Here is a 9,380-nt window from a genome sequence, read left to right on the forward strand (position 1 = left end):
AAGAGAGATATGGCCAAGTATGTAGCCCAGTGTGTGACATGCCAGCAGGTAAAGGCTGAGTACTAGAGGCCGGCAGGGCAGTTACAGTCATTATTTATCCTAGAGTGGAAGTGGGATCATATATTTATGGATTTTGTGTCAGGACTGCCGATGGCATTACATGGCTAGAATGCCATCTGGGTGATTATTGACTGTTTGACTTAGATCGCCCACTTTATACTTATCAAGATCAGCTACTCCCTCAACCGTTTAGCGGAGATCTACATTCAGGAGATAGTTCGTTCTCATGGGGTGCCAGTATCGATTGTGTTAGATCGAGACCCACGCTTTACGTCACATTTTTGGAAGAGTCTGCAGGAGGCACAAGGGTCTCAGCTATTGTTTAGCACGACATTCCATCCTCAGTCAGATGGGCAAACTGAGAGGACGATACAGACATTAGAGGATATGCTCCGTGCATGCGTATTGGATTTTGGGGGTAGTTGGACTTAGTTGATGCCATTAGTAGAGTTCGCGTATAATAATAGTTACCAGTCCAACATTGGCATGACACCGTTTGAAGCACTATATGGTAGGAGATGTCGATCTCCTTTGTTTTGGGATGAAGTGGGTGAGCGCTGAGTAGTGGGGCCAAAGCTTGTGCAGCAAGCGCGTGATAAGGTTCGGCTTATTAGAGACGAGATCAGTGCAGCTCAGAGCCGACAGAAAAATTATGCTGATAATCATCGCAGAAATCTAGAATTTGATGTGGGGAATCATGTGTTTTTGAAGATAGCTCCGTTGAAAGGGGTTATGCGATTTGGGAAGAAGGGTAAACTTAGTCCTAGGTTTATCGGTCCATTTGAGATTCTAGATAAAGTGGGGCCGGTAGCCTACAGGTTAGCTTTACCACATGTGTTGTCCAGGATCCACGATGTATTCCATATTGCTATGTTGAGGAAATACGTCCCAAATCCTTCTCATATCATCAGTTATGATGAATTGGAGCTTAATAATTCACTGGTGTATGAGGAGGTACCAGTGCAGATTCTTGACAAGAAAGTACAGGAGTTACGTAACAAGAAGATTCCTTAGGTAAAAGTTTTGTGAAGGAATCGTGCAATTGAAGTGGCTTCTTGGGAATCCGAGGAGCAGATGAAGCAGAAGTACCCACAACTATTCCAAGGAACTTAAGTAGTTAAGTAATATTTCTTTTGCAGGTACATGTAAGAGTTTAATTAAAGTAGCATTTTAATTTTGGGAGAATTTTTCTTTTGTTTATATGTAATCTCCCAGGACTCAGAATGTAACTACGGTATTCCTCCGCTATAAGTAAGGGTAAGTAATAAAATAAGTAGACCCTTTTCTCGTTAAGGGATGATGAATTACGTGAATAGTAAATTTCGAGGACGAAATTTTATAAGGAGGGGAGAATGTAACGACCCGAATAATAATGAAATTTAAATAATTAAGAGGAAGGGAAATGAAAAACAGTAACAGAAGGAGGAGGTCGACTTTGTCGACAACATTGCACTTTGAAAGGAATAGCCGAGCGAATCATCAGGGTTTCGTCGACAAATACAGGAGATTCGTCGACAAGGGAATAAGAGAATTCGTCGACGAATATATAGGATTCGTCGACAAGTGTATAAGAGAATTCGTCGACGAGGAAATACAAAGAGAGGTTTCGAGCCGACTGAATTTCGTCGACGAGGACTGAATTTCGTCGACGAAATTATTAAAGGATTCATCGACGAATGACGTGGCGTCGATGAATTCCCTACTCTATAAATATCAAAATCTGGATTTTATCTTCATTATTAAGTTAACTCTCTACTCTCTCTCTCTCTCTCCTCTTCGGTTCTCTCTCTCTCTCTTTCTTCAATTTCGATCTAAATTTACGCTGGATCGACAATCCAAAGCCACCACGACGCTCCTGGGGAAGTTCTCTCCAAATCTGTCGGAGCGAATCATTGATGAAAGCAAGTTGGAAATCATCCCTGAGTTGAGGTAAGATTTTTTAAGCCAAATTTGGTCTTGCGATAGTTATAGGAAATGATATGCACATGGAAATACTGAAGTTTAATACTGAGAGTTTTCATTTTTAGGGTATTGGTTAGGAAATCCTTCGGGTGTTAGACTATAATATTTTGGGGACTTCTCAGTAGCCAGGTAAGGGGATAAATGAAGCTAGTATTTTATAAAAAATGTATGTATATTATTATAGAATCTGATTTTAGGGAAATGAATGTATTTATATATGATTTATATTTGGAAAAATACGGTTAAAATGATGGTATGTTAAATATGCGGAAAATCTGTTCAGTGTGGCATGAGTATAAAATGTTATGAATTACTGTTTTCTGGAATGGGATTATGGTACGAATTTTTATAATGGGAAAACCGGCGTACGGGCCGAGATTTTTATATATGTTTGCCGGTGTACGGGTCGTGCTATGATGTGATTTGCCAGCATACGAGCTATGCTATGATGTGATTGCCAACATACGGGTTGTGTTATGATGTGATTTGCTAGTGTACGGGCTGTGCTATGATATGTTTATAGGCGTACGGGCCGTGCTATGATGTGATTTGTCAGCGTATGGGCTGTGCTATGATTTGCCGGCGTACGGGTTGAGCTATGATAAAATGTGTAATACCGGCGTACGGGCCGATGATTTTCATGATATACGTATATATGCAAAATGATATGATTGATGTGAAAATTAATGATATGAAATATCCATGTATCACAGTTTCAATATATGTTATATGGTATCAGAACCTGATTGGCTTGATCTAGGTTAGCACTTGCACGGTACCGTTGCTATGTGTCCATGGTCTTCGTGATCATGATATTTGTGTTAACGCCGCTGTACGAAGTAGTGTGAGATTAGATGGTCGATGTGGTTTTTAAGAAGTGTGTGATCGCCCCTGGTGTACGGAGCATGTCAGGCAGACCCATCAGACTTACAAACTGTACTTTTGACTTGGCAGTGGTCGGCCAACCATTGTTAGGTCCTGCCTTCGGGCCACACAACCCAGTCATGTGAGGGTAATACATGACAACAACCAGCTAACCTACTAGGAATGTTTTTATGTTATTATTATTATATGAGATGAAATATGTTTATGAAATGCAATATGTTCTGCCATGTTTTGATGATATATATATGTTTTCCCAAATTTGACAAAACGGTTATCGAATATGTTATGTATGGTATATGTAAAATACGGGATACTCATGTTGCCACACACTGGTATTAGTTTATTTCCCTTCCTGAGAGGTGTCTCACCCTAAAATTTTATAAACTTTTCAGGAGCCCCAAATAGGAGAGCGGGAAAGCCCTGCTGATCTAGAGTTGTTGTCTATCCTTTTAAAGGGTAAGTTTTAGTAGGGACTGTTGGATTTTTGTGGGAAATGTCCCTAGATTTGTTTTTAAGATGTACATATTGTCACGACCTGCACATTTTTTCATAAATTTTTTTTTATAATAATATCATCATAAAATCAATACCATACATCACACATTCCAGCTCAACAGGTCACCATCCACCTGGACCCATGAGTACCAGGGATAAAACAGAACATACAGCAGAAGCCTATGCAGCAGAAAACACACAGTAATATGTATTTAATCATATGATACACCACAATATTCCAGAGTTACTACATCCACTGTATTTCCAGACATACATCCCAAAAATAAAACCTAGGGACATTTCCCACAAAATCTAACTGTCCCTACAAAACTCACCCTTCAAAAGGGCAACTAACAGCTCTATATCAGCGGGGCTTTTCCCGCTCTCCTATCTGGGGCTCCTAAAAAGTTAATAAAATTTAGGAGTGAGACACCTCTCAGTAAGGGAAATAAACTAATATTAGTGTGTGGCAACATGAGTTTCCCGTGTTCTAAATATACCATACATATCATATTCAGTACTGTTTATCAAATCTAGGAAAACATATGCATATCAAAACATGGCAGAACATACTGCATTTTCATAAACATTTCTCATCTCATATCATATTAATAATAACATAAAAACAATCCTAGTAGGTTAGCTGGCTGTTGTCATGTATTACCCCCACATGATTGGGTTGTGTGGTCCGAAGGCGGGACCTAACAATGGTTGGCGGACCACTGCCAAGTCAAACAGTAGTCTGTAGGTCCGATGGGTCTACCTAGACTGGTCCGTACACCAAGGGCGATAACAGCACACTTCTTGAAAATAACCACATCGACCATCCAATCTCACACCACTCCGTACAGCGGCGTTAACACAGATATCATGATCACGAGAACCATGGACACATAGCAACGGTACCGTGCAAGTGCTAGCCTAGACCAAGCCAACCAGGTTCTGATATCATATACATATACTAAAATCGTGATACATGGACAACTCATATCATTAATTATCAAATCATTCATATTATTTTTCACATATACATATATCATGAAAATCATTGGCCCGTACGCCGATATTTCACATTTTATCATAACTCGACCCATACGCCGGCAAATCACATAACACAGCCCGTACGCTGGCAAATCACATAGCTCGGCCCGTACGCTGGCAAATCTCATCCACATAGCACGGCCCGTACGCCGGCAAACATATCCACATAGCACGGCCCGTACGCCGGCAGACATATCCACATAGCACGACCCGTATGCCGGCAAATCACATATATATATATATATATATCTCGGCCCGTACGCCGGTTTTCCATCATAAAAATTCATATCATCCACATTCCTAGAAAACAATATTTCACAACATTTTTATACTCATGTCACACTGAACAAATTTTCCACGTATTCAACATATTATCATTTAAACAGTATTTTCCAAATCTAAATCATATATATAAATATATATACATTTTCTGCAAATCAGATGCTAAATATATATATACATACATTTTCTCAAAACAAAACTAGTTTAGTTTATCCCCTTACCTGATTCTTGCAAAGCCCCTAAGAAAATCTTCCCTGCACCCACAGGGTTCCCAACTCAACAATTCTGAAAACGAAAACTCGCAGAATTAAAGTTTTGTATTTTCGTACGCACAACATTTTCTATAACTACCACTAAGTCAAATTCGGTTTAAAAAGTCTTACCTCAACTTAGGGATGATTTCCAACGTTCCTAATCAATACCCCTGGAAACGAAAACTCCCAGTATTAAAATTTAATATTTCAACGCGTATAACACTTTTCTTAACTGTCACAACTTCAAATTTGACTTAAAAAGTCTTACCTTAACTTAAGAATGATTTCCAAATTGCTTTCTCCAACGATCCGCTCCGGCAGATTTGTAGAGAACTTCGCTAGAAGTGTCGTGGTAGTTTCGGTTTGTCAATCCGGCATAAAACTGGTCCGGAATTGAAGAGAGAGAGAGAGTCGTAGGAGAGAGAGAGAGCACTTCCAAAATAAAAAAAAAAATCTAAGCAAGCTTCTTAAAGAAGCTTGCACACTATTATGTATATATATACATATATTAATATCATACTAAACATTAATTAAAGTAAAGCTTATAGAAGAAGCTTTCACATTTTATATATATATATATATATATATACCTTTAATATATATTAAATGTATATCATAATAACTTACTTATACACACACACACACACACACACACACACATATATATATATATATATATACATGTTTCAATATTTATATATATATATATATATATTTTCCTTATCATACTATTTATTTTACTTGTTAATTTAATTAATTTATTTTATTTTATTATTTTTATTATTATTTTTTTTAAAATTTTATTTTTCCCAGTTACTACACATATACTGAAATACAACGAATATAGTGACTCTGGTATTTGTAGTAATGTGATGGATGTTCTGTATTTACAACATTGTAATTATATGTTTTCTGCTGCTTAGGCTTCTGTGTTGTGTTCTGATTTATCCCTGGTACCCATGGGTCCAGGTGGATTATGATCTGTTAAGCTGGGATTTGTGATATTAATTTTATTTAAAAAAAAATATGGAAATTAAGCGGGTCATCACATTCACCATGTGAACCCTCATCACTAGCTTTCTTCATTTGATGGAACCCTAGCAATGCACTTGTGATGTCCTCCAACTCCAATGTTTCTTTCCCCTAAGTCATTGTCATAACCAGATTCTCGTATGTAGGCAACGTATGTAGGGAATTCAGCAGCATCAATGCTTTTTCTTCCTCCTCGAACTTCACATCAACTCGCCCTAGATCACCAATGATCTGATTAAATGTATTGATGTTCTGAGTCAAGTCTAAATCATCTACCATGTTAAACCAATATAATTTTTACTTAAGATACAACTTGTTCATTAATGACTTAGACATGTACCGGTGCTCTAGTTTCAGCCAAACCGCTATCGACGAGTCATCATCCATGACGCGATACAACATGCCATCGACTAGACATAACATGATAGTGGACACAATTTTTGCTTCTAGCTCCTTCCAACTTGCGTCGTCCATGCTTTTCGGCTTCTTTCCGTATAGACCCTTCGCCATCTCTTGTTGCACCAGCAAGTCCTTCACCCTTCTTTGCCATAGCCTAAAGTTTCTCGTTCCATAGAACTTACCAACCTCGAACCTTGCAGAAGATATCCCAGCCATTAAGAACCAATAACTTTGATACCAATTTGTTGTTCACCACACCAACAATCACCCATGGTTTGATACTAATTATTGTTTTCAACAGTCAGCCCTTAGAAACCAATTGTCGATGCCGAGTGTGCACAATAAAAAATCTCACACGAACTCTCACGAACAATCAATGGAACAAGTAAGCAAGCACTCGACGATGAACTATAAGAACCTAGCAATCACTCAACAATGTCAATCAATGAAAGCAACAATCAAAACATAAGAATTTGCATGGTTCGGCAATTTACGTACGCCAACGGCAGTAGCAATTGTTTTTTCACTATCAATATTGAAACTTACAAGCTTAAACCAATAGGGTTACATAATAATCACTATATATTAATCTAAACCAATTCTAGGGTTTCATTATCAATCTTGGTCCCTCGCTTTACGGTACTTTCCCCGGTACATGCGTTCCACTCAGAATATGAGCCACATCCCCAACAACATCAAACGAGTTTAGACCAATTTAGAGTCCACCTTTAGACAAAACCCTTTCAAAAAATATATAAATAAACTAGTGGCTACAATACTATTTTGGAGTCTACCTAAGTAAATTCCTAAGATGAACGATTCAAAATAAAAAACTCTCAAAGCCTATTTAATTAAATTAGTAATTCCATAATTACGCAACATAATGAATCCTGTCCATACTTCATGTCTTGTGTTGACCCTATGGGTCATACCCTATTTTGATTACGACAAATACTCAGGTATTTAATGACTGCCGAGTTGATGTGCAGGTTTATCTTGGTAGTATCCCATGATGGCACTCGGAGACCCGGAGGAAAACGAAGACTTTGAAGACCCTAGATATAATTTTTTTGTTATAATTTATATTCGGGTTTGTAATATTTAAGTCGAAAATGTCTGTAATAGTAAATAGGGATTGGTTTGTAATAAGCTCACACACATCACATGTATGATTTATTACGTAAGCTCAAACAAACTGTAAAAGAGAAATGACCTTAGAAAGACCTTAGGGTGTACCCTTCGGTGGACCGAAGGTCGACCGACACCGGACTTTTTTGGTGTCTTCAAATTGGACCCCAAGTGACCCTATGACACACAGATTTACACATATGTTTGTTAGGCACTTGAATAGGGCTTATATGTTTCGAAACGGGACCGAAATACACACATGGTGCACTTTTGGTTGACCAGCCAAGCTAGTTCAAAAGCCCTGGTCAATTGAAACCTCCCTAGGTCAAAGTTTGACCATTTGGTCGACCGAACCAGGTAGTTCAAAAGGCCCTAGTCGACCGAAACCTCCCTGGGTCAAAAGTTTGACCACCTGGTCGACCAAACCAGGTTGTTCAAAGATCCCTGGTCGACCGAAACCTTCCTTGGTCAACATTTGACCATCTGGTCGACCGAGCACTTTTGTACTCCAACCACCTGGTCGACTGAAGGGTCCTCGGAAGAATTCCAAACTGTCTGGTCGACTGAACTAGCCAGTTCAAAATGGCCTGGTCGACCGAACCTCGAAAAATTAGGAAATCTCCTTCTCCTGGTCGATCAAGACCTCAGTTCAAAAGTTCCCTGGTCGACCAAACCATATGAGACTTGGTCAACCGAACCTATTTTGGTCGACTGGACCTCTCGGGTTGCCTTGATTTTTTACCACAGTTAATAATTTTTAAACAGGGTTAAAATGTTCTAAATGTCATTAAACTTTCTTAATAATACCCAATAGGTCCCCAACAGTCATATTTTCTCAAATGTCTATATATATGAGATCATTTGTGCAAATTAGTGAGTGATTAGCCACTTTGATTAGGGAAGAATTTTCTGAAAAATAAAAATCCTATACTACTCATTTTCTTACTCAAATCACTCATACTTGCCTTCTATCATTGTCCACATCATTTGTAAGTGGATTGAGTGTGTTTGGAAAGGTTTGCTCTCCTTATTCTACTTGCTTGGCACGATTCTATTAGAGAGCAAAACCTAAGGATTCTTAGGGGACTTTGTTGATAAGTCTATCCTAAGAAGACCTTATTAGATCTTCTAAGCTTGCACCTTCATTGCAATATCCTGAGAAGATCGTATAGTATTTTGTTTGCAAATTCTTTTCAAAATCATCTTCAAATATCTAGTGTGCTTTATATTGATAAATACATTTGAAGAGATATTTGTTTGTGTGATAATGATCTTTGTTGCAATATTCTTTCACTCATATATTATTTGCTGAATACAAAGATTACATATCTTTTGCAAACCAAGCATATACATCATTTAATACTTACATGCTTGAGTTATCTTACTGATTGAAATACTAGAAACTTGACATCTTTGTGTGAACTTATTTGTTGAATATCGTGTGATACAAAGATTGCTTGTTTGCCACTCTCACGTACGCATTACACATATAGAAAATACTTTTGAGAGTTGAACCATTTAGACCACATTGAGCTTACATATTGAATCATATTGTGGTGTATGTTATTATGCGCATTTGGGTACATATCTGCTTTACACGAAAGCACAATCACTGTACCATCTGATTATATACACATTTGTTGTATATCCAGGCACGGCTCTGAAGAGGGAGACTAGCCATGGAATAGTCTCGGATTGGCTTAGACCCGGTTAGGAAAGTTAGGTGTGTCGTCCTGTTAAGGCGTGCAGGTTAAGGTTAGCCCCGCTAATTGACTTGATTAAGGTTGAGGTCAACCCTGTGTTAATTTGATCTGATTGTAAACAGTGTCGCTCTACCCTTAA

Source organism: Malania oleifera, chromosome 1 (genome assembly GCF_029873635.1).
Source record: "Malania oleifera isolate guangnan ecotype guangnan chromosome 1, ASM2987363v1, whole genome shotgun sequence".
NCBI classification, from domain to species: domain Eukaryota; kingdom Viridiplantae; phylum Streptophyta; class Magnoliopsida; order Santalales; family Ximeniaceae; genus Malania; species Malania oleifera.